Source organism: Dasypus novemcinctus, chromosome 15 (assembly GCF_030445035.2).
Source record: "Dasypus novemcinctus isolate mDasNov1 chromosome 15, mDasNov1.1.hap2, whole genome shotgun sequence".
NCBI lineage: Eukaryota > Metazoa > Chordata > Mammalia > Cingulata > Dasypodidae > Dasypus > Dasypus novemcinctus.
This window is the reverse complement of record NC_080687.1, coordinates 36,727,978-36,751,495: the sequence shown is the minus strand read 5'-3', so window position 1 is coordinate 36,751,495 and position 23,518 is coordinate 36,727,978. Positions and strand designations below refer to the sequence as shown.

At 41.2% G+C, this 23,518-nt stretch overlaps 1 protein-coding gene and 1 non-coding gene across 7 annotated transcripts in view; one reads left to right on the top strand and one right to left on the bottom strand.

Annotated features, from left to right (window-relative positions):
* Positions 1 to 23,518, top strand: part of FARP1 (FERM, ARH/RhoGEF and pleckstrin domain protein 1) — a 320,081-nt gene that overhangs the window by 164,176 nt on the left and 132,387 nt on the right. The window lies entirely within an intron of this gene.
* LOC111764942 (U6 spliceosomal RNA) lies at positions 16,642 to 16,750 on the bottom strand. The gene has a single exon (XR_002797419.1). It is a non-coding gene; the product is annotated as a U6 spliceosomal RNA (small nuclear RNA).

The following is a 23,518-nucleotide window of genomic DNA, read 5'->3' as shown; positions in this document are numbered from 1 at the left end:
ATAAGACATTAACTTGCGTTCCTTCCAAAAAAAAATGTTTGAGCCCACAGAAACTAAAAAGAAGATAGATTCTACCATGCTGAGATGACCATTGTTATTAAGTTTTTATATCTTTTTCTCTGCGCAGAATATTCTATTAATATTGACCTTTGTAAAAGCAGTCTTTTCTCTCCTTCCCTGTCTTCACACCACCTCTGTCATGCACTGAGAATAAGATGGTTACCAGCCAAGAAACATAAAAGCATGTTCCAGAGGGCCTCATTTGAAAATGGCTCCCAGCAGGTGAAGTGTAAGAAAATTTAGGAGCTGTCTGTTGAAGTGATGACTTTGACATTATGCATTCAAATTATTTCTTTTCTTGAATATTCTACAAAAGAATCAAGGCTGAACATTCTAGAGTTATGCTACTGGGTGGCTATGCAATTGTTAAAGGAGGACAAATATTAATAAAAATGTGGTCTGAGCCCCCAAAGCACTGCATTAAAGTCTTAACTCCAATGATCGACTTGGAAAACGCAATTCGTAAATAAGAAGAATTTTGCACAAAAGTTTCTCTCTCTTCCGTCCCTCCCTTCTTTCCTTCTGTCTTCCTTCCTTTTCTATTCCACCCCCTCCCCCACTCTTCCAGCAGCCTAGAAAGAAATGTAATTCCTTATATCATCATATTTGAGAGTTTAAAATATAATCAATAACAAAATCTTTTAGGTAGAACCATGTGGCTGTAAAAGATTACTACCAGTACAAAAACAAAACCCCCAAAAACAGTTGTGCTCAAATCATTGCTAGTTTAATATTCAGTGTATTTGATTCTAGGTCTTTATTATTTTAAAATAGTTCTTTTGTTTGTTCAGTTTTGCACATTTTCTGCTGCCCATATTCTCTGTTACTCCAAGTATAAAGTGCTAACCAGTTGCACTAAAGTGCTACGGAAGCATTGAAAATTCCCTTGCTTGTTTTGGCCTTACCATTCAACAGTTTCTAATATTCCCCCAAATAATCCTTTAAAATTTTATTAATAACTCATTTTGGTCCCAATAGTATGCCAAGAACCATTCCTAACTCAGAATTTGACCACACCCTTCCTTGTCCTGAGCTGTGCTCTAGCTAATTAAGATATTTATCAAGGCAACAAGAAAATAGGTTTTAAGTTTCCAGGAGCTAGAGTAAGAGGACTGATGGGTCAGGCTGCCTTATTGGGTTGGCCTTGAGAGGTTTTGGTGGTGACATCAGGTTTTCCTGAAAATCACTTAGAGATGCTGGGAACATTTCCTTAGGGTCCTGGGTCACCGTCAGGTGTGCGGACCCTGTCTCTCTGCAGGCTTGGTAATTATCCAGACCACATACTTATCCTATTTTTAAGGCTGTTCTCTGAATGGCAGTGATGGGAGACGGGCAGATGCTTTGGGGTCCTCCTGGTATAGCATCCGGGATATGTGTGTGTGTGTTAAATTCTTTTCGAGTGAGTTGATTTCCAAGGGAAGTCTTATGTTATAGGAAATATGTAATTTTATAAATGCATGTAAGATGTATTTTTTAAGAGTAAAATATTTTTGGGTTCTGACTGCCCTCTGACCAGCTGGCCTGGTCAGATCTGCCATCTCTGCAGCTGGAAAAGCTGCTTCCCCGGCTGCCCAGAGGGGCCACTCTCCCCTCCGCCCCTTGGCACTTTTTTTTTTTTTAAATCACAGTAAGGACAGAATAGCATTATTCTATTTTCTTCACCAAGTAGTGGTTTGGAATACATCTCATGCTCTTAATATTCAGCCCTTTCTTTGGGCTGGAATTGGAGATTTCTCCCCAAAACAGTGGCCTGGTCAGGTGTATGGCTTCTGTTTTCTGTGCTGCTACGGGGTAGGAGTTTGGTGACCTTGCTTAGTTACCATTTAGAGGATTCCCTTAACACACCCTAAGGATCGGGCCCTGGCCCCACCAGCCTTAAAATTGGTCCAGAGCAGCAGCTCTCAACTGGGTGTCAGTTTGCCCTGCAGGGAACATTTGGTGATATCTGGAGACATTTTTGGTTGTCAAAACTGTGGGTGGGGGCTGGAGGGCTGCACCTGGCATCTCAAGCGTAGAGGTAAGGGATGCTGCTAAACGCTCTACAATGCACAGGACAGCCCCCAGCCGAGAATTATCCACCTCAAATGTCAGTGGAGTCAAGCTTGAGAAGCCCTCATCCAAGGCTTCCAGGCCTTCTTACGGTGCGTGCTTCTCTCTGGTTCATGTTTCACTTTCAGGGTTCATTTACTATCTGAAAACACTCTAGGTGAAAAGATGGAAGTGCCTGCTGCTGGGGTGAGTCAGATGGGCTTGATTAAAGGAAACAGGGCTTCTATTGTGTGAGGCTTCCCACACTAGTCAATATTTACATGGAGGTGTTGGTTTTCTAAGCTATCTTAAAAATGTGTGGCTTATTTTCTTCTTATTTATGGTTTTCCTGGCAGTGACTTAGAAACTTGGCATTTGTTTACTTTTCCATATTTTGTTTCTGTCTTTCTACATTCCTGAGACTTGGATCCTTAAAGCTTAGACTTTTCTAGACTATATTGCATCATTTAATCTACCTAGGGGCTGATGCCTGAAGAAGAGGCATTTTGAAAAAAAAAAGAGATTGTGTAAACCGTTTGGTAGGCTTTTTGAAGGAGGGGGAGAAAGCCAAGAAATTATGGTATACTGAAAGCACACAGAGGAATACTTCAATTGCCTTAAGGAGCAAATGTTTTCATTGCTTATTTATTTAAGTGCACAAGTACGCAGGCGGCTTATGGGCTCCAGCCTCTTTAAGAAGCTGAAACTGAAAATTGTCCTCTGAGCAAAAGCCGGAGCGAGAGGGAGTGTAGGTTGCCTGGGGCAACCTTGTTAATTAGGGTGACAGGAATTCACAAACAAAACAGATAACCCTGGCTGTGACCATTAAAATTCACAGACAAACTTTCTTTTCCCTGAGGAGGTCTGATTCATTTTAAGGAATACTTACTGTAGCCACACCTCAGTTTTGACCGCAGACACTGACCCGCTCCATACCCCTCCTTAACTTCCTGCAAAAAACTGCAGGGAGCACGAAAGAGCTTTTGGTGATTTGAGTTCAACTGCCACATTTCAGCACAGGAGCACAGGGGTTAGCCAGTTATCTATTACTCTGGATTTTTTGATGGAAAACCATAATCAAACCTCTAGACTTAACAAGGCGAGTGCACTTAAAGAAGTGCATTTCTACCACTTCTATATATACTACTGTGATTTTTTTTTTGCCTTTTTTTTAAAGCTACATAGATCACAAAAAATGTTACATTAAGAAATATAAGAGGGTCCTACATACCCCACCCCCACCTGTCCCACTCCCCCCATATCAACAGCCTCCTTCATCATTGCGGCACATCCATTGCATTTGGTGAATACATCTTGGAGCACTACTGTACCATATGGATTATAGTTCACATTGTAGTTTACACTCACCCCCAGTACAGTCAGTGGGTTATGGCAGGATATATAAAGTCCAGTATCTGATCCCGCAATATCATTTAGGACAATTCCAAGTCCCGAAAATGTCCCCACATCACATCTCTTCTTCTTTCTCCCTACCCTCAGCAACTACTGTGGCCACTTTCTCCACATCAATACTACAGTTTCTTCCATTACTATTCACAATAGTAAGTAGACTCTAATCCATATTTTATTCCTCCATCCTGTGGACCCTGGGATGGTATAATGTCCATGCCACCTCTATATCAAGAGGGACTTAGATCCCATATGGTTGATGGATGCAATTCTCCTGCTTGGAGTTGTAGGCACTCTTGGTTCCCTGTTGTGCTGATTGACCATCTTCCCCCCTCCTGTTAGCTGATCTGGGTAAGTCCAATGAACCGGAGAGTAGGAGTTGCAACTCTGCTGAGGCTCAGGACCCAGCTGGCACATGGCCAGTCTAGAGATTAAAGTCTTCTGGGTATATACCAACCTCAGCGCCAACCACAGGTTCAGTAAAAGTGACAAAAGAGGCATGTGTAGAGTCTACTATGATTGTATTATACGACTTACCTTGATGTATGATGTGTCAATTTATACTTGCAGTTTTGCCCATATCAAGGAATTAATATGTATCTCCCATTCATGCCTCCACACCCCTAGTTGCTGCATCCTCACTCACCCCCCTTGCCCTTTCTTCAGCCACTACAGTTTAAATGGTCAAAGTGGGCCTTCCCTGTAATATCCATGTCCAAATAGCCAGGAAGAAGGTAAGGGGAAGGGGTGGGAGTAAGAGGGAATGGAAGCAATTACTTTTTTGTTATGGAATGCATCTCTTGTCACTGAGAAAATGAGGTAATGGGGTAACCTGGTCCATATTGCTCACTCAGGGCTGGCATAGAGGCAGGAGTCCTTCTTTGGGACTGGGGGTGCTTTGAAACTCAAGAGCAATAGAGAGTGAAGTTGGGCTCATTTGGTTAAATTACAGAAGTGGTTACAGAGAGGCCTCAAAGTAGCGAATTCCAGAGATAAGAACTGAGCATGGAGCATAGTGCTAAGTGGGTCAATAGTCTACCAGGTGGCCACTTGGCCCTGGTGGAGTTTTGATGATCTCCCTTGGATGTGCTCTGGGGGTCAAAAGGCACTTTTTGATTGTAAAGGGAATATCAAGAAGGTTTACCTTGATTGGACACACTCAGTATGTATGACCCTCAAAAACATTATCCTAAGTAAAGGAAGCCAGGTATAAAAGACTACATGTTATTTGATTCCATTTGTATGAAATGCTCAGAAAAGTCAAACTTAGAGGAAAAAGCAGATGAATGGTTGCTTGGGGCTGGAGTGAGAGTGGGAATGGATTGCATACTGGTTTGAGGAAGCATTTAGGGGTGATGGAATTGTTTTAGAACTGAATCATGATGCTTGCACAACTCTAAGTTTACTAAAAATCACTGAATTGTACTCTTACAGTGTTTAAATTTTATGGTATGTAAATTATACTTGAGTAAAAGTATTAAAATTTTACTCAGATTGGCTTGTTTTGAGATGTGCAGGAAGGTTGATTATTGGTCCTACAACAAGATTTATACGGCTCCAGACTTGATCCTTATTATGTTAATCCTAATTTGGGGAGAGGTATTTTGAATGATGCTATTAAGAGTTGAAACTTTTAAGCAAAGTCTTATTCTGAACATACTCTCTCAGTTTTAGTAAACTTCATCTTCTGAAATGCTTAATAAATCAGTTCATAGTTTATATATACAAGACATATTTATGTATACAGAAAATCTCACTAATTTGGATAGCTGGGTCCAGTCTGAATTAATGAAATTAGGTATGTAAGGATATGAAATTCTATAGAATCTCAGAGTTGGAAAGAACTTTAAAGGTTGAGCACTATAGGACAGATACGATTAAGAATAGCAGACGATTAAGATTCAAAGACTTCATATTGTATTTGACAGGTTGATTAGACGACCTCAAAGTTAATTTTTGCTCTGTTAATTAGAAAGTTTCATTCAGCAGTATTCACTCATTATTTGACCATGGTGGTGGTCTGAATTTAATTGTCTCCTTTCCCCTCTGTGTTTAGAAAATTCTAATTAATGGTTACTTCTGTATTTATTTTGGAAAATGTTATGATTATTATCAAGGCTGCTGAAAATCATTTGAAGCCTGATGGGGATAAAAATTAAGCTCCCTTTTCCCTACCTGCCGTGAGTAGATTTGTATGAATATACCAATACAAAGAGGCTGGAACTCCTTTCCTAAAAGCTATTCTTGTTCTGCTGGACCTCATTATGGAAACATAGTAAATTAATAGGACAGGACTTTGTAACTGTTTAATTGAAGACTCCTGTTTTTCAGTCTTATGCACCTGGAGTTTTTCTTTAAATATGATTTTTTTTTAAGGGTCAGAAAAGGTCTTTTTTTTTTAAAGACTTATTTTTTTTATTTATTTCTTTCCCCTTCCTCCCCTACCCCAGTTGTCTGCTCTCTGTGTCCATTCACTGTGTATTCTTCTGTGTCTACTTGTGTTCCTGTCAGCAGCATTGGGAATCTGTGTCTCTTTGTTGCATCATCTTGCTGCGTCAGCTCTCCATGTGTGCGGTGCCAACCCTGGGCAGGCTGCACTTTTTTCGCACGGGGTGGCTCTCCTTACGGAGTTCACTTCTTGCGCGTGGGGCTCCCTTACGCAGGGGACACCCCTATGTGGCACGGCACTCCTTGAGTGCATCAGCACTGCGCGTGGGCCAGCTCACCTTATGGATCAGGAGGCCCAGGGTTTGAACCCTGTACCTCCCATGTGGTAAGCAGATGCTCTATCAGTTGAGCCAAATCCACTTCCCTAAATATGATTTTTATACACCTAAGAAGCAGGTGGGCAAAAAAAATTTTTTTCAGTGATTGATGGAGTTTTATATATTACTTTATTTTTTTATTGGAGTTTTTAAAAGGGCTTTTGAAGTGACACTCATGGCACAGTTTTGTTTATTAATTCTGTCAACAAGTGTACTCTGGGTGAAGACTAGAGAAAGATGATGAAGGTCTTACACTGAAATGGCTCAAAACGAATGGAGAAGAGATTACAGGAAATGATAGACCAGAGTGCAGAGACATAAAACAATGGTAACAGCACGTATGATGGGTTTTGGGACAGGGGGTAGGGAAGTTTCTTTCAGACCAGCAGGGGCCATGATTTTTAAATTGTGTCACCGTAGTAGACTAAACTGAATGGAGAAATTTTCTTTGGCCCCAATGCTAATTTTATCAAGTCAAAAGGCCCACATTTATTTCTCACTTTTCACCCCTCCCAACCAATCTTGAAGTGCTAAAAAGCTGTAACTTTGTCTAGTAAAGCCGTAAGTACAGACACAGTGGATCAATGTATTTGCTTCTCAGCCAGCTATTTGGAACTTACTATTCATTTTTAAAAATTTAACCTTCAAAAATAAAACAACATGTGTAACAATTAAATGTACTCTGTGTCTAAGCTCTTTATTTGAATAGTGAAATATAGGCATGACCATAATTAAGAGAGAAGTAAAAATTTATTGTTCTTTGTAATTAAAAGATGGTAGGTACTCAGTAAGAATTAAGAAACGCGTCTTTTTGTTTCCTAGGGGGAAATGCTCTTTCACTCATCATCTACTGGCAACTTGTATTACAAAGGGGGGAATGTAATCCTAGCATTGGTCACCATTGACAGGAATTTATAACATGCCAGATAGAGTGCTTTAAGCATATAAACATGTCATCTCTAATCTTCCCCAATGCCTACAAAGAGATAGTTGCTATCTCTTTTATTTTATAGAAGATGAAACTCATACTTCAGTAGGTTAAGTAACTTGACCAAAGTTGGACAGCTAGTGGCTGAGCCATAATTTAAACCCAGAATTGTTTGACTCCATGGCTTCTTCTACTGTCTTCCCTCTATAGTTGACAACTGGATACAGATTATAAACTTGCACAATCTTAATATTTTCTTCCCTTTGTTAGAGAAGTTCTGGGTTTATAGAACAAGCATTCATAAATACAGGATTCTCATACACTACCCCTCCCCACCCCGCACCACCTTGCATTGGTGTGGGACATTTCTTACAAATGAAAGCATGCACAATCTTACAGATCATGGATCATAACTTCCCATTATATGGGTGTGGAAACTGAGTCTTGTAGAGGTGACTTGTTGTATGCCCTCTTGAGTAGGTTCCTGTTCATATTTGGTTACCTTGTAGGATAGATGATAAACAGTTCATTTAGTCAGGTGAGGCTAATTATTAATCCATTCTCATTACCCATTCTTATTAATTGGTCTTCATTGTCAGCGGGAAGTTAAGAAGAGGCTGAGTATGTATTACACAGTGAACACACAGCTCTATACTTGGCCATGCATCATTGGAAATATTCGTGAAAATTAATGTGAATGTTCCACACATCAATTGTTGTCACGTACCTTTGATAACATGAACATCTGGAAGGAGATAAATGGCTTAGTTATTTGTAGGCAGCTTTAGGCTGTAACAAATCACCCCCCAAATTTTAATAGCTTGAGACAATAAAAGTTTATTTCTTGCTCCTATCAAAGTCCAGTAGGTGAGGGCTTAGCTCCGTGCAGTCATTCATACCTAGGCTCCTGCCATCTGGTGGTTAATGTTCTCCTTGAGAGCCTCAGTATTTTCTCCTTTCAGCCTGTAGATGAAGGGTGAGGCTCATACATGGGATGTTTGTATGGGCTAGACTTGGAAGTGATATGCAGCATTTCCTCTTACATTCCACTGGCTAGGAACCAGTCACATGGCCACAGCTAACTACAAGAAAGGTCGATAAATGTATATCCAGTGTACCCAGGAAGAGGAAAACTCTGATCTTGGTGAGCACTAACACCTCTACTATACATGGCTGTTTTTTTTAGTGTTGTTTTTTTTTTTCTGTGGTGGGTTGGGGGACCTGATGTTGATGGCACATGGAAGCATCAATGACAATGAACAACAGGATTGAAGAACTGCTTTCTTTCCTTCTGGTTGATTACCATGGACTCTGTTCAAGAGGGACCAAAAACCAAAGGTTGATACCATGTTCCTGCTTGCAGCTCATAAGAAAATAGGGAAAGGAACCAGGGTACCTCCTTCAAGAGAAGCTTCCCCTGTACTATCTTCCACTTTTCACCTTTCATTTTCCTTCAACAATATAAGTGCTATTACCATATTCTCTTTCCTAAACAGTACTGATAAACAATAACACAGCAGATTTTATGTAGGGTACATATGTACATGATGACCTGAAACTCTCAGAGTCATTTAAGGGGGTGAATTCCTCATTTTAGAATTTTTTAAAGATGTGGAATTTCATTATTTCTTATGTGTGATATGGGACATGTTTAAATAGTTCAAGCACAATAAATAAATGAAATAGAATAAGCGAAAAAATGAATAGATTGAACACGTGGTTATCCGAGTGTGGTCCCTTGGCTCACAGTAGCAGCATCACCAGGAACATTTTAGAAATGCACATTCTAGGCTTCACCCCAGACCTACTAAATCAGAAACGCGGGGGTTGGGTCCTGCAGTCTCTTCTATCAAGTTCTTTGGTTGATTCAAATGCATGCTCAAGTTCACTGATCATTGCTCACGTTCACTTGTTCATTGTTCATGTTCTTTTGTTCGTGTTCGATGCTCAAGTTCATTCTGATCATTGGGTCAGAATATTTTAAAGTATTGATAATGATCAGTATCATTAAGACTTGGGATTAGCTTCTATCTTTCAAGTTTAAGAGATTTAAAAAATACTTATTTAGACAAAGATCATAGTTTCCTGGGGCTGGAAGGGACCTTGGTGATAATTGGAAACCTTTTCTAACACTTTGGGAATGGGGAGAGGCTTATCCTCTCACCACTGTCCTCTCTCCAAGAGGGTACCTGTTGGTCCATTTATCTACATCCATGTCGTTAGGAATTCTTCTGAACCAAGTCAAACCACCACTCGCAAGCATAAATTTCAAGTATTTGACATTGTACGTTCAACATTCCTTGATATATGAGTATATTCCATTGTTGGTAGATTTGTTTTTGTAAAGGAATTCTAAATGGTTTCTTTTAAAAATATTTTGTTCCTTTTCCATATATCCAACTCAAAAGTATTCAGTGTCTTTGGAAATACAGGCAGTCCTTGTTTGCATGGTAATGCAGGACTGTAAAAATGACTGTGCAAGCCAAAATAATGCACAGTGATCTGAATAATCAAAAGGGAGAAATTAGGATTGTTCCATGACGTTTAAAAATGTTTTCAAAATATTTTTAAAAACTGTCTTACTGCCAGTTTAAAATGCATATGGAAATGAAAAAAAGTAAAACTGTTTGTTATACTTAAAACATTAGAAACATTAATAATTAGAGCATTTTATTTCTTTGTAAAAGACAAGTAGCATGAACAGTGCTTGCTTTCTCATCATATACTTATGACAAGAAGTGAGCACTTTTGTATGTCTTAGTACAGTCTTGCTCCTTTCTAACTTTAGATCAGCTTCCAATGTTCAATGTCATGAAATATCTCCAGGAATTCCATAATTGTGCCCTTTTTTGTGGGTGACACTTTCTCTGTGACATCTTCATCCTTTTCATCACAATCACTTTTCCTCAGCCCTCACTGAGTGGCTCTGCCTGCATATCTAGAGCTGCTTGAGCAGAGACAGTGTTAAGATTCCCAAGGTCCTCCTAGAACTCCATTTACATTAAATTTGAATTTCACTTTCAAGAATTATTTTTCACTTCTTTGCTGCACTTTTTATCTTCGTAGGCCAATTCCTTCTTACAATGGTCGATTTTTGCAAAATGTTATGTGGGTTTATCAGTGAGTGACAAGGAGGCAACACAGCTTCATGCTTTGTTGTCAGTTTAGGAACTGAATAATGCACAGTGACCAATCACTGATAGACTTTGCAAGAAGTGATGTGATTGGTTATTGACCATAATGTCTACCTTTTAGTTGCATAGTGATTTCTGGACTGAAGAGCTAGCAGCAAAGTTTGTACTTTATATAGTGGCTTACAGTTAATATACCATGAGAAATGAAGTTTGAGTCATATTGTTCTGAGACTAGTTTTATTTAACTAAATGTGGTAACTGAAATTGGTGCATATCAACCATACAAAACAAGGATTGCCTGTATTCTTAAAAAGAGAAAGGGGAGAATTGCCTGACTTACTGTAGTTCTCTTATTTAGTAGGGGAAGTGGACGGGTAGGGACTCTCAGTTTTTTAGTTTCTGTTGTATTCCCCATGCTAGATGTTCTGAATGCATGGTCCTATGGTCCTTACCATCCCACGAGGGAAATGTTGGTGTTTCCATTTTAAAAGGAATAAAACTGAGGCCAAGGGTTTTAGTCACTTGCTTGAATACAAACAATTAGACTTAGAATTGAAACCCAGATCTTTCTAGCTCCAAAATCCATGCCCTTTATCCTTATATTAGTCAGGGTTCCCCAGAGAAACAGAAGCTACAGGATATGGATATATTTATCTTTTTATTGATCATTATGTATATCTTTATATATATACACATATATATAAATATTATGAGATTTATTATAAGAACTGATCCCATGTCAATGTCCAAATTCAGTAGGGCAGGCTGCAAGCTAAGAACTCTGAAGGAAAATTTTTGATGTATTCCTCCAGGAGAAGCTGGCTGCGTGAAGCAGAGATGAAAATTGCCGATATTATCAGCTCTCCCTGTAAGGTCTTCAACTGGTTGGATGAAACTTCTCTCATTGTTGAAAGCAATCTCCTTAGTTGATTGTGGATGTAGTCAGCCACAGAGGCAACCAACTGACATGATGATTTAAGTCCACAAAATAGCCTCACAATAAAAATCAGGCCAGTGCTTGGTTGGTCAAGCAACTGGAGACCATAACTGTCCAGGTTGACGCATGAACTTAATCATTGTAATACTATACACCAGTATTTGGGAAAGAAACCAAACAGTGTGGTGGGAAAGGAGAAGAAAGCTGACATTTATTAAAGGATAGTCTTGGGATATATATTCACATGTCACATCTATTCTTCACAATAAACACTCAGAATATATCACTATTCTCATTTTATGGATGAAGAAACAACTGTGCAAGTTCAAAGAAGATAAGGGACTGGCTTAGCCACATGACTGCAGTCACATGACTGATTGATTGTGAAGAGTTAAACCTTGGTTTTTCATTGGTTTTACTCTACAGTTTAATTCTTAATTTATAAATTTTGATTCTACAGATAGGAAGTTGGAAAAACAGAGGATTGGGGTTTTATTTATGAAAGTGATTTTTTTCCCCTAAGAAAGCATTTTTGGTTAGTATAAAATTCTTGATTTTTGAATTACGGTAGAGAATTTTTAAAAAATCATGAGAAGCTGAGTTCTACAACCTCATACAAATTATGCTCTGCACTGAAGCTGCAGAACTAATTCCTAATGAAAAGTGGTACCTTTTGCTGTTGAAACACATCTCTTACTTTAGGTCGTGCCAGTGCCTCCCAGCTTTCCCTCTGCCTCTGGCTCGTCAGCCTCCCTCCATTGGCTGACTCCTTCTGCCCTTCATGCCCAGCAGTGTGGGTGTTCCCAGGGCTTCTGTCCTGTCCCACATTCTCTCTCTCCAGGCTTCGTGCCTAAGGAATTTTTAGGCCAGAACACAACGTATTCACATCGATATCATTTCATCCGTCACCCTCTTTCCTTCAAGGCCATGCCAAGTCACAAGTACCATTGCTTCTCCTGCTAAATTAATATTTTCCACATCTGTTTCCTCTTTTCTATCTCTGCTGCTGAAGCTTTGTTTAAATCTTTACAATAGCGAACTGAAAACAATGAACCCTAACTATTCTCCTTATGATTTTGTCTTTTCCCCTCCAATATTACCTTACACTCTGCCAGAGTTTCTAAAGCCCAGATTTGATAACGTTACTCTCTGACGAAACACTTTTCGGTTATTTTTCTTTGTTCACATGGTAAAATTGAATTTGCTTAGCAAGACATGCAAGACCATTGACAATCTGACACCAGTCAGTCTTCCTGCCTTGATTTTAATTCATTCCCACTCTGTGTGTTTTGGGGGAAGCCACTGAGAGCTCTGCCTTAGCACGGCTCTTCCCTTAACTTTGACTGCCCTCCTCCCCCTTCCCTTTCAGCCTCTTCTTTGGAGCTCTCCTGGACTCTGTAACCCACAGAATTAATCTTAACCGCCCCCAACCCCCCTCGGCCTGATTCCATAGAACAAACATTCCTTGATTGTAGCGTGTATCGTGTTTTGCTTTGTTTACATGACTTTTCCCAAGGCATTGTGTAAAGATATTGAGTACAATAACTGTCATTTCTGTACTCATCATATAATAGGTATTCTGTAAATATTTATTTAATGAATAGAGTTCAAGATCAGTGCTCTTCTGGTGCTCATTGAGGAACATGTTTTGCTTAGAGGGCCAAGTTTGTAATAGATACCTTTTGTTAAGACTTGAAGGAAGCTTCACAAATGGGGCACTGTCTTGGGTGGAAGAATGGTGAACGACAGGTGATGAAGATAGAAGATAGGGTTAAAGGCTAGAGCTGCGCTGTTCATTGTGGTTCCACCAGTCCCACGTCACATTGAGCACTTGAAACGTGGCTAGCCCAAATTAAGATGTGCTATACCGAGAAGATGCACAAGTGATTTCAAAGACTTAGTACCCAAAAAGTAAAATAGTTCACTTTTAACAATTGCTGCATGTTAAAATGATACTAGTTTGCAGTTATTGGATTAAATAAAATACATTTAAAAGTATATATCATCAGTTTCTTTAAAAATATGGCTACTAAAATTTTTCAATTACATATGCAGGTCATAATATATTTTTCTGGGATAGAGTTGGGCTACAGAGAAGCCATAGAAAGCACAAGAAGGGTCAGGGCAAGATGAGAGGCAAAAAGCAAATGCTTAAAAAAAGAACAAGAAGTGGGGAAAAAGGAGGGAAGGGCCAACACATTCAATAGAGCAAGAATAAGCAGAAATTGTGTACAGTTAAAAGAAAGAGGGAAACGGACTTTGGCCCAGTGGTTAGGGCATCCGTCTACCATATGGGAGGTCCGCGGTTCAAACCCCGGGCCTCCTTGACCCGTGTGGAGCTGGCCATGCGCAGCGCTGATGCGCGCAAGGAGTGCCGTGCCACGCAAGGGTGTCCCCCGCGTGGGGGAGCCCCACGCGCAAGGAGTGCGCCCGTGAGGAAAGCCGCCCAGCGTGAAAAGAACGAGCAGCCTGCCCAGGAATGGCGCCGCCCACACTTCCCGTGCCGCTGACGACAACAGAAGCGGACAAAGAAACAAGACGCAGCAAATAGACACCAAGAACAGACAACCAGAGGAGGGGGGGAAATTAAATAAAAAATAAATAAATCTTTAAAAAAAAAAAAAAAAAAAAAAAAGAAAGACATAGATGATATATGACAAACACAGTTGATAGGAGAAGTAATGTACAACTTAGGCTATGTAGTCAGTCCCTTACCTAAAATTGGCAAGTTTAAACTAAAAGTGTGGGTGAGGACTCGTATTGTTTTTCCCTTAGTATGAAATCTTTTGTGTTTACTGCAGCATACTTAGAGTATAATGTAAGCAAAAAGATGTTTATCACCCACAATTACAGTCTTCAGAAATAATCCCCTTAAACCCTGATATATAAATTTCAGAATTCCTTCTATATTTGTTTACATTCATGTATAAGTTTTACACAAAGGAGATCATTCTTCATATACTTCTTGTAATCTGCTTTTTTTCACATAGTAGAGTAAATATTTTTCTATGGTAGGCTTAAATTTAAGAAGATTGTTAATGGAATCCAGGAAAAAAAGAAACAAAACCAATATTATTTTCAGGCTTGCCTCCCCCACTGCCCCAGTTTCTGTCTTTTGGAGGGAGAACAGCTTACTGATCTAAATCTGGGTCCATTCACTCAGAGAAGACAGATTGTCCGGCATCAGGCTTTTGATTTTTAGTCTCATGTGCCTCACCAGGGATTGTCATGCTAGTTGCATTTCTTAACTATATCTGCTAAAACCCTTCCTTCAACTAAGGATCGTAGCTTAGACTAAAATAAGTCTGAATATCCGTAATTAGGCATTCATAAAGATGAAGCATACGTCACCCTTGTTATATCCAGCTGTGCCTGTGTCTCTGTGCAGCTGCCTTACTATATTGAGGAATCTGAAGCTAAAAAATGGAAAACTTTCTATTCCTACTGAAATTTTAAAAATTACTCTTTTACTAATTCCTAAGGTCTGTAATGCAGACTTTCTGACCTTACACTCGAAGGTGGCATAGATATCAGTTATAATTACGAAAGCTTTATAATTTTCAATGATCCAAGAAATGTTACCTGCAAGGGCTGTGTGATCAGAGCAGAGGTTTAACTGGTGGTGGATGGAATGGGCCAGAACATAGAGTTGTATCAAATGGTAACTTTATCTGTCAAGAAAAACAATATTTTTAAGTAAACTCAAATTATTTATTGAGATTTTATTTTATTCGCTTAAAAACTTCTGATTTGAGAAACATATTAAGGTTCACTTCTTGCCCCACCCCCTTGGCAGAGGGTGGTGAAGTCATCCTTGGGGATGCATGGCCAGCCCATTTATTTCTCTTCCCAATTACCTGAGGAGTGACCTCTGTAAAAGGGCTAGGCAATGGCTTTCCTAGGAGTTATCAGGGTTTGTGGAGAAGGAAAGAGTATCATTTGTGGGTCCTTGAGGAAAGGGGTGGGAGGTAGTTAGACTCTAAAGCAGAGTCCTTTGTAGGGCTTAGTAATATTAATGATGGCTATAATTAGAGCAGGAACAATAATAATCATAAATCCGCAACATAAAAACACCATATATTGAATACCCTTTATATGCCCTATAAGGTAAGATGCCTTTTAGATGTGATGTTTTTAATCTTTGAGGAAAGGTGTACTATCTCCATTCTACAGATGAGGAAAATGAAGGCCAAAAAGATAAGTGTCTAGTTCAAGGTCATATGGCTAATGAGTGCCTGGGGAAGATTGAATCCCAGGTCTCTGACACCAAAAGGACTATGACTTCCTAAGCACTCCGTCCTTAGCCCCCACCCCTGTCCATGGGTGGGGGGTATGTTTTGGGGATTGTGATAATACAATTTCCGCATTTGGTAAGTGACCTTTTCTACTTTAAACATCTTCTAGAGAGATTTTAAAATAAGACCCTTTAAAACACCTCTCCCAACTCCAGAGAGAACTTGCCCTTTAAAAAACAAACTTTGTTGAGCAGGACTGGTCTACTGTAACCACAAGCTTGTTTGCCAACAAATTACTGTTTTTAAGATGGTTGTTGCTGAAGTGTTAAGGTTCTTGCTTGCCTCCAAATTGTAAAGATATTAGATAGGGAAGATATATATATATATTTTTGGCATTTTAGTTTTAATTTTTTTTTTTTTTTAAAGATTTATTTTTACTTATTTAATTCCCCTCCCCTCCCCCGGTTGTCTGTTTTCTGTGTCTTTTTGCTGCGTCTTGTTTCTTTGTCCGCTTCTGTTGTCGTCAGCAGCACAGGAAGTGTGGGCGGCACCATTCCTCGGCAGGCTGCTCCCTCTTTCGAGCTGGGCGGCTCTCCTTATGGGTGCACTCCTTGCGCGTGGGGCTCCCCTACACGGGGGACACCCCTGTGTGGCACGGCGCTCCTTGCGCGCATCAGCACTGCGCATGGGCCAGTTCCACACGGGTCAAGGAGGCCCGGGATTTGAACCGCGGACCTCCCATGTGGTAGACGGACGCCCTAACCACTGGGCCAAAGTCCGTTTTCCAAGTTTTAATTTTGAAGATGTGTCGTGATGTTTCCGAATAGTCTTCATCATTCAAAAAGAGGATAACTTGACTCAGTGGAATAATTAGTCCACCCAGCTGTTGTGATTTTCTTTTTAAGAAGTAGGGCACTTTGTAAGATAGACTTTATAGAATAAAAATTTAAAAAACAAAAGAAACATTTCTTACATGAGAACAAGAGTAAATTTTGACAGAGAAGAGTGGGGGTTCCCATCACACGGGCTCTTGCTGCTTTTTCCCTTAGCCAGTGTGTCACCAGCTGACCTTATTCCTTTACATTGAGTTTGTGTGTGTTTCATTGTGTTTATTATTTGAAATCATGGTGTTTGTGTAATTTTTAAAAATATGGGACACTTCACGAATTTGCGTATCATCCTTGCTCAGGAGCCATGCTTGTCTTCTCTGTATTGTTCCAATTTTAGTATACGTGTGGTCGAAGTGAGCACCCCTTGTAGTTTTTTACTTCTTCACAGATATAATTTGGATAGGAAGGGCCAGAGAGGGAGGAATGAATAGGGCTTTCCAAGGGCTGCTCAGAAGAGTGGCCTCCCACCTTAGGCTGCTGTGAGCATTTACCTCTCTCTATGACACTTAATTCTCTCCTCGCAGGCCCAGTTGAAAGATTTTTAACTTGGTCTTACTAGCCCTTTAATGTAAATATAGCATTGTTCTGGCAAGCAAAGGGGAAAGTATCCTTCAGAAAAAAAATATGGAAAAAATAACATTGCACCTCATTGGAAAGGGATAAAAGATCAAGAACCAGGCAGCCTCCCCTTTACCTCTCCTTATACTTTGTACCCTACCTCTCCTCTCACCAAAGCTTCGGTAATATTTCTCTTTGGAAAAGAATATACTTGAGGAAAACCTACCCCGACGGCATGATGGTCCGAACAAATACTGGACTTAAGATCATCCTGGCACCTTCACGTATTTGCCCCGAGGTTTTGCCCCAGTTATCAGGCCTCCTCGAGCTGCAGGTTGTGATGGACTGATCTCGGGCGAAGGTAGTGTGTGGAAAGAAGGCCAGGTGTCTGCATGGAGCCATGTACAGCCTGGTAGAAGCAGGTAGGCCTGCGCTGGAATCCTAGCTCTGTCTCCGATGAGAAACATGGAGCCAGTCTTATAACTCACATTCTCCTTACTGAGAAAAACAAACATGTTTTTTTTTTTTAAAGCAAGTTGGTACTGGGACTCTTCTAGGCACTAAAATTTTATTAATTTATTTAATCCTTAAAAGCACTTCAAAGCAGGTGTTATTATCCCAGTGTTAATTAAGTGACCTAATAGTAATTAAATGTTCCCCTGAATACTTCCTCGCTAATAAAGGATTAGACAAGGTAATGCACGAAAAGTACCTAGTGCCATTCGCAGCGTTTGGAAGGTGCTCAATAAATACTGGATTCTTTCTTCCTATCTTTTCCGTCAATACACTTAAGAATCACGTAACACAGCGTAAGCGACAGTGCTGTCCGAATGGTACTGTGCTCTCAAAAGTATTAATTTTACAATTTAAAGACAGCCTAATAATAAGGAAAGAAAATCTGTGGTGGAGTCCCATGTCATTTGACGGCACAGCAGCATTTTCTTTAATGAAATCTCAACACTGGAGTCTCAGAGGTCTCTCCTCATGGCGCCTAGCCAAACCTTTAAAATTGCCATCATCTTTTGAGGCATTCAGGCCCCAAGCAAAATACAGCTCCTGCAGCCTCTGTGTCTGGGAGGGTGGCTTTTAGGGCGGTGGTGGCCTCCTCACGGAAGCCAAAGGATCAAATTAGGGAAGGGAGGGGGCAGACTGTCTTTACATGGGGTTTTTACGTGTTGTCGAGAAAAACGGTTTGTTTTCCTGGTGACTCAAATGGGAGATAGCATATGGTTGAAGATTTGGAACAGCGAAGGCTATAAAAGAACCAGGGCGACGTGAGGGAGAACAGAGAAGCTAAGAGCCCCGGGGCCACACGGCAGAGCAGCAGATGGCCAAAGGAAAAGCGCTGCCTGATCTTTGAACCTTTTCATACGGTTGCATGATAACAACTGATTGCAAATTAAGGATGAAATGTTTCTGGAAAATGTTCTGTTAATGCAAAGGATGTAGGCTAATTTACCTGTGTCTGTCTGTTCCCACACCAGAACATTTGGGGGGATAATGTGAGAACCCCCTCCAAGAAGAAAGCTGTGTACTTAGGGAAGACTAAATGGAGTACATGTGCTCGGTAATACGGATCTGCTTTGTTTTCCTTCCTTCATTTCGTGATGTTGCAGAGAAAAAAAGATGTAAAGGTTATTGCAAATGGTTGAGTCACTACAATTAGGGGAATTCACTGATGGTTTTGTGATTTCCAGTTTGGCAGTATGGGCCATTAGAGAATAAGTGTCAAGCTTAGGTTTCAAGTCTGACTCATAATTATTACCCTCATATAAAATAGCTCTTAGAATTTTACATTTTTTAGTCTTTTATTGTCATTAATAATTTTGGTATTTGGCAAATGTAGGCCCATTCTGACTACACAGAACTGCCAGCCCTTTTCAGCTCTAAAACTGAATATAACCTTCTATAATGTGCACGGGGAGTATGGTGGTATCTACAGAATGAGATAATTTCAATCGGATTTTATGGATTCTCGTGACTGGGATTGAGTCCCTGTCTGTATCAGTGTTTGACTGGCTTCTGCTCTCTCCTTTGGGGTTGGCATCACCCCCTGCCTCAGGAAGGCGCCAGACTATGTGGCACAACTGGGTGAATTAGGTAACGGTGTCTCTGGATGGACAGTTACTGTAAAGGCAAACTCTACGGGCAGATGCGATAGCCCCAGGCTCCCAGTGTGGGGAGCATGGCCCCAGTGCATCCCCCACTCTCCCGCTCACCATGGCCTGCCTGCCTCCCTCAGCCTGCTCAGCCCCTTTCCACAGACTCATCTCTACTGGGCTCCTGAGCACAAGGCTGGAGAATTAGCATCTTGTTCCATCCTTGCAGTAGTTGACCTGGGATTGTGCTGTGCCTGGGGTGAGCCTGATGGTCCTGTGTGCCACCCCTGGATCCTCTTATTTTGGCCTAGTTTGTACGACAAGGCCTCCGTTGTGGTTTCCTTTCAGCAGCCAGAACCGCTCTGGGAAGAGGGGCCCGTCCCCTGGGCTGGCACGGCTAACCCTTGTCCCAGGCCCAGTCTTCCTGCTCCCTGGCTGTTGGCCTGTTCCTGAGCCACACTACCTAAAAGAACACTCATGACACCATTGGAGAATGAGAAAACCTGACCATTCCAACGCTCCTGCGAGGAGCTGGGTTAAATAAGTTTTCACACTAGATAGGGACCCTGCTAGGCTGGGACTTTTTATTATCCTCAGTTTTACAGATGCGGAAACAAGGCATGGAGAGGTTAAAGAACTTGCCCCAGGCCACACAGGGAATGCCTGGTGGACCCTGCCTCTAACGTCTGTAGCAGACCCCCTGAAGCCCCTGGTGCCGTCCCCACTCGAGATGCAGAGCCAGAGCCCCCTCCCATTGCCTTGGAGAGGGCCGCCAGCCCTGAGGCTCCCTGTTTGTACACTTCTCTCACTTTGGGGGTTCACCAAGTCAGACTCTCCTCATCCTCACTTCTTCCTCTCCCACCAGAGCCCCTTTGGACCACAATTTACCTCAGTGCAAATCCCATCAGGTAACACAGGTTCATTCATACCAAGCTGATTCCAAAAGACCCCAATCCAAGCATGCTTCTGACATTACCCAACAAGCGTCTTATTGGGAGAGTTAGTTGAAATGGGTCTTGTCCCTTTAATACGTGTTTTGGTGGCCACAAATGTCACCTAACTGGTGGTTAAATTAAGCCTAATGTGTGAGCAGGTGATCAGTAGGTTCATTGTAAAGAAGTAACTCCGACTCTCAAGTAATCAGTTGGAAAGAAAATAGCTGTTCTCTTTCTACCCTATTTTTGTTAAATGTTCTCACTAGATTAATAAACTTGGAAGAAAAACCTTTAGGCTGATTCTAAAAATACCCCCAATGTTACAGTTTTTGCAGGAGAAACTCTTGGTGTGGGGCCCCCTCTCAGAACACCAGCCACCAATCCTGAGCACAGGTGCTCCACTGCCAGGTGGAGAACAGAGTGTCTTCTACTTGCTCCCAGGGCCATGCTCCCCAGGCCCCACTATCGCCTCAGGGAAGACAGATGTTTATTTTGACTAAAGCTAAGTCTAGAGTAAATCTGCTGCTGTCAGAGAGAGAGAGAGAGAGAGTTAAAATGTTAAAGCCCATTTGGGATGGCCTCTCCATTGCTTTGATCTGGAGATACTGACTTCTTAAAGAGATTTGGGACTGGAAATTTGTTTGTAAAACAAAATTCTCCTTCCTTATATTCTAAGACCCTTTTCAGTTGTTAAGGGGATTGGTTTCTATCCCCTTGTTTTCTAAAGAAGGTAAAGCTGGAATTTGACATTTTAATTGACACTGTCAACATGTTGGGTAAGTGCCAAAACTGTCTTCTTATTTAACCTGGGAGAAAATTAGTCCCAGGGCCAGAGACTAGTAAAGAAGCCTGGGAATAGAAGGCCAGACCACCCTGGGTTTCTTTGGCACCTGCCAGGAGAAGACAGCTGTTGATTTCTTGGGCTTCTTGCCACTTTCTCACAGGCTGTGAGAGCGAGCTGGTGAGGGCTGGACTGGTAATCCCGGAAGCCTCTGCGGCCACTACCCAGTCCACCTTTCTTTCCTTTGCTTTCCTGTCTACCCAACTCCTCCAGCACTTTCTGCCCCTGCCTCCAGTTTTGGGGAGCATTTGATGGGCTTGCTATCACTTGCCTTCATACCTTGTTTTTGTGTATGGAAGGTGTGTGTGTGTTTCATTTAGGCATCTGTGTAGAATATGAAATATATATGCCTTGAGATGCATCTATTGCATCCCTTGGAACTTAGTTTTTAAGCAATTAGTAAAATATTTGAAAAGGGAAAATACAATTCATTATATAAAATCAAGAGTAAGTTCACAGTCTCCATTTATTTCACTACCTTTCCATACACAAATCTACAGTAGAGCATGTTAAAAACAAATAGAGCTCAACTCAGTATAACTTGGCAGGGTCAGTTTATTTTTATTTGCCTCAAATAACTTGTCATAATCCTCTGTTATAGAATCTTTTAAAATATAAATCCAAGTCTTGATTTTCTTTGGAATCTGGATATTCATGTTCCCTGGAGAAAAAGCAACATTCTCTTCCTAGAAATAAGATTGGGGGAAAAAAAGTTAAAAGTGTATTTCTGAATTACTTAGGGCTTCTAAGGTTATAAATGAGGAACAACTTTTTCTTTTTCCTCCTCCCTCCCCCCGCCCACCCCGGTTGTCTGTTCTCTGTGTCTGTTTGCTGGGTGTTCTTCTTTGTCCGCTTCTGTTGTTGTCAGCAGCACGGGAATCTGTGTTTCTTTTTGTTGCATCATCTTGTTGTGTCAGCTCTCCGTGTGTGCGGCGCCATTCCTGGGAAGGCTGAACTTTCTTTCACGTTGGGTGGCTCTCCTTATGGGGCGCACTCCTTGCACGTGAGGCTCCCCTACGCGGGGGACACCCTTGCGTGGCAGGGCACTCCTTGCGCGCATCAGCACTGCGCATGGGCCAGCTCCACACGGGTCAAGGAGGCCGGGGGCTTGAACCGCGGACCTCCCATGTGGTAGACGGACGCCCTAACCACTGGGCCAAGTCTGCTTTCCAATGAGGAACAACTTTGAGATGACTTAAGCGAAAAAGAAATTGATACTAACGCTATAGGGTTGTCTCCAACTCCAAGGATGGGAATGCAGTTGGGGATTGTGATGGTATTGGAACAAAGTCTGGGTAGTCATGCTTGCTCTCCCTGTGGACCAGCTTTTTGGTACCCACCTTATTCCCTCTATCAGCAGACCAGCATTCTTGGCATATCAGTTGCTTTTCTGGATTCCTGGCAAGGTTCTCTGATGGACCCAGGTGTGGTCAGTAGTTCATCTGGACCACTCTAGATATGTATCTGTCCCTGCTAGATGTTTGTCTGATTGTAATATTGCTCAACCAGTCATTCACCACTTGGGAATAATCCTGTTCCTTTCCCATGTGAGGCCAAACTTTAAAAATCATCTTTAGAAGATGAGAATGAAGTGGAACAGGGAACGTGTATTCTCTTCTCCTTGCACTTCATTTATCCTTGGCACCAATGGCATGGCACCTGATGGAGATGCGAAGGTGGTTTCTTAGGCCAGATAAAAATGAACAGATTTCATTCTGTTTCCTCGCATCCATGTGACACCTTAAAACTAGATAATCCTCAGGATTCCTGGGACTTTGGATTATAAACTGCCTTAAAGCAATCAACTATTTAGACCCTCTCCAACAGTTTTCTTCCAAGAAATGTGGGTGATCGTCTTGTCATCCTTTCTAAAAAGTCACCAAGGCTTCAATACATGCTCATCAACTGTAACAAATGTACTACGCTAATGAAGGGTGTTGTTCATGTAGAAAAGTGTGGGAGAGGTAGAGAATGGGGCATATGGGAATCCCTTCTATTTTTTGTGTAACATTTATGTAATCTAAAGTATCTTTTAAAAAAAAGTCACCAAAAGGATGGGCCCTCTGGGGGTTGAAATGAGTTGCCAGAATGAAGTCCAGATTTAGACAAATGCAAATGCTGTTATTGCAGTGTTCAGTATTAGTTTTCCATAACCTCCACATCATCTGTAGAATTCCATATATTTAAAATGCAAAACTAGAGCTGACCCTACTCCCTAAAAGGCACTTCCAGTTTGGAAAAGTGCAGGTGCCTCCCGCAGGTGCTTCTCATAATCTGTGGGAACTTGGCGTTGTTTGGTTGATGTAACAGGAATATGATTTTAATCTCTCCCTAACTCCTTTTACATTTCTTTATTATTATTATATTTTTTAGATTTTACCTACATATTTACAACTGAAAACTTCTCCCTTTAACCACATTCAGATAGATAATTCAGTGGTGTCAAGTTACATTCACTGCCACCACCAGCATCCATTACCACAACTTTTCCATCACCCCCCAAAGCGGTTCTATGCTACATATTTTTAAAGCTAGGATATGTGAGTGTGCTATGATTTGGCCCTGTGTGCTGACAAATCCTCCAATATTACTGGCCTGGAAAGCCAGGTAGTATTGAGCTTCTCTTACAGACTATCCACCACTGACCTCGCAAAATTAAGGAATCCTTTTCCCTCTTTTCATCATTTTACACCTATTA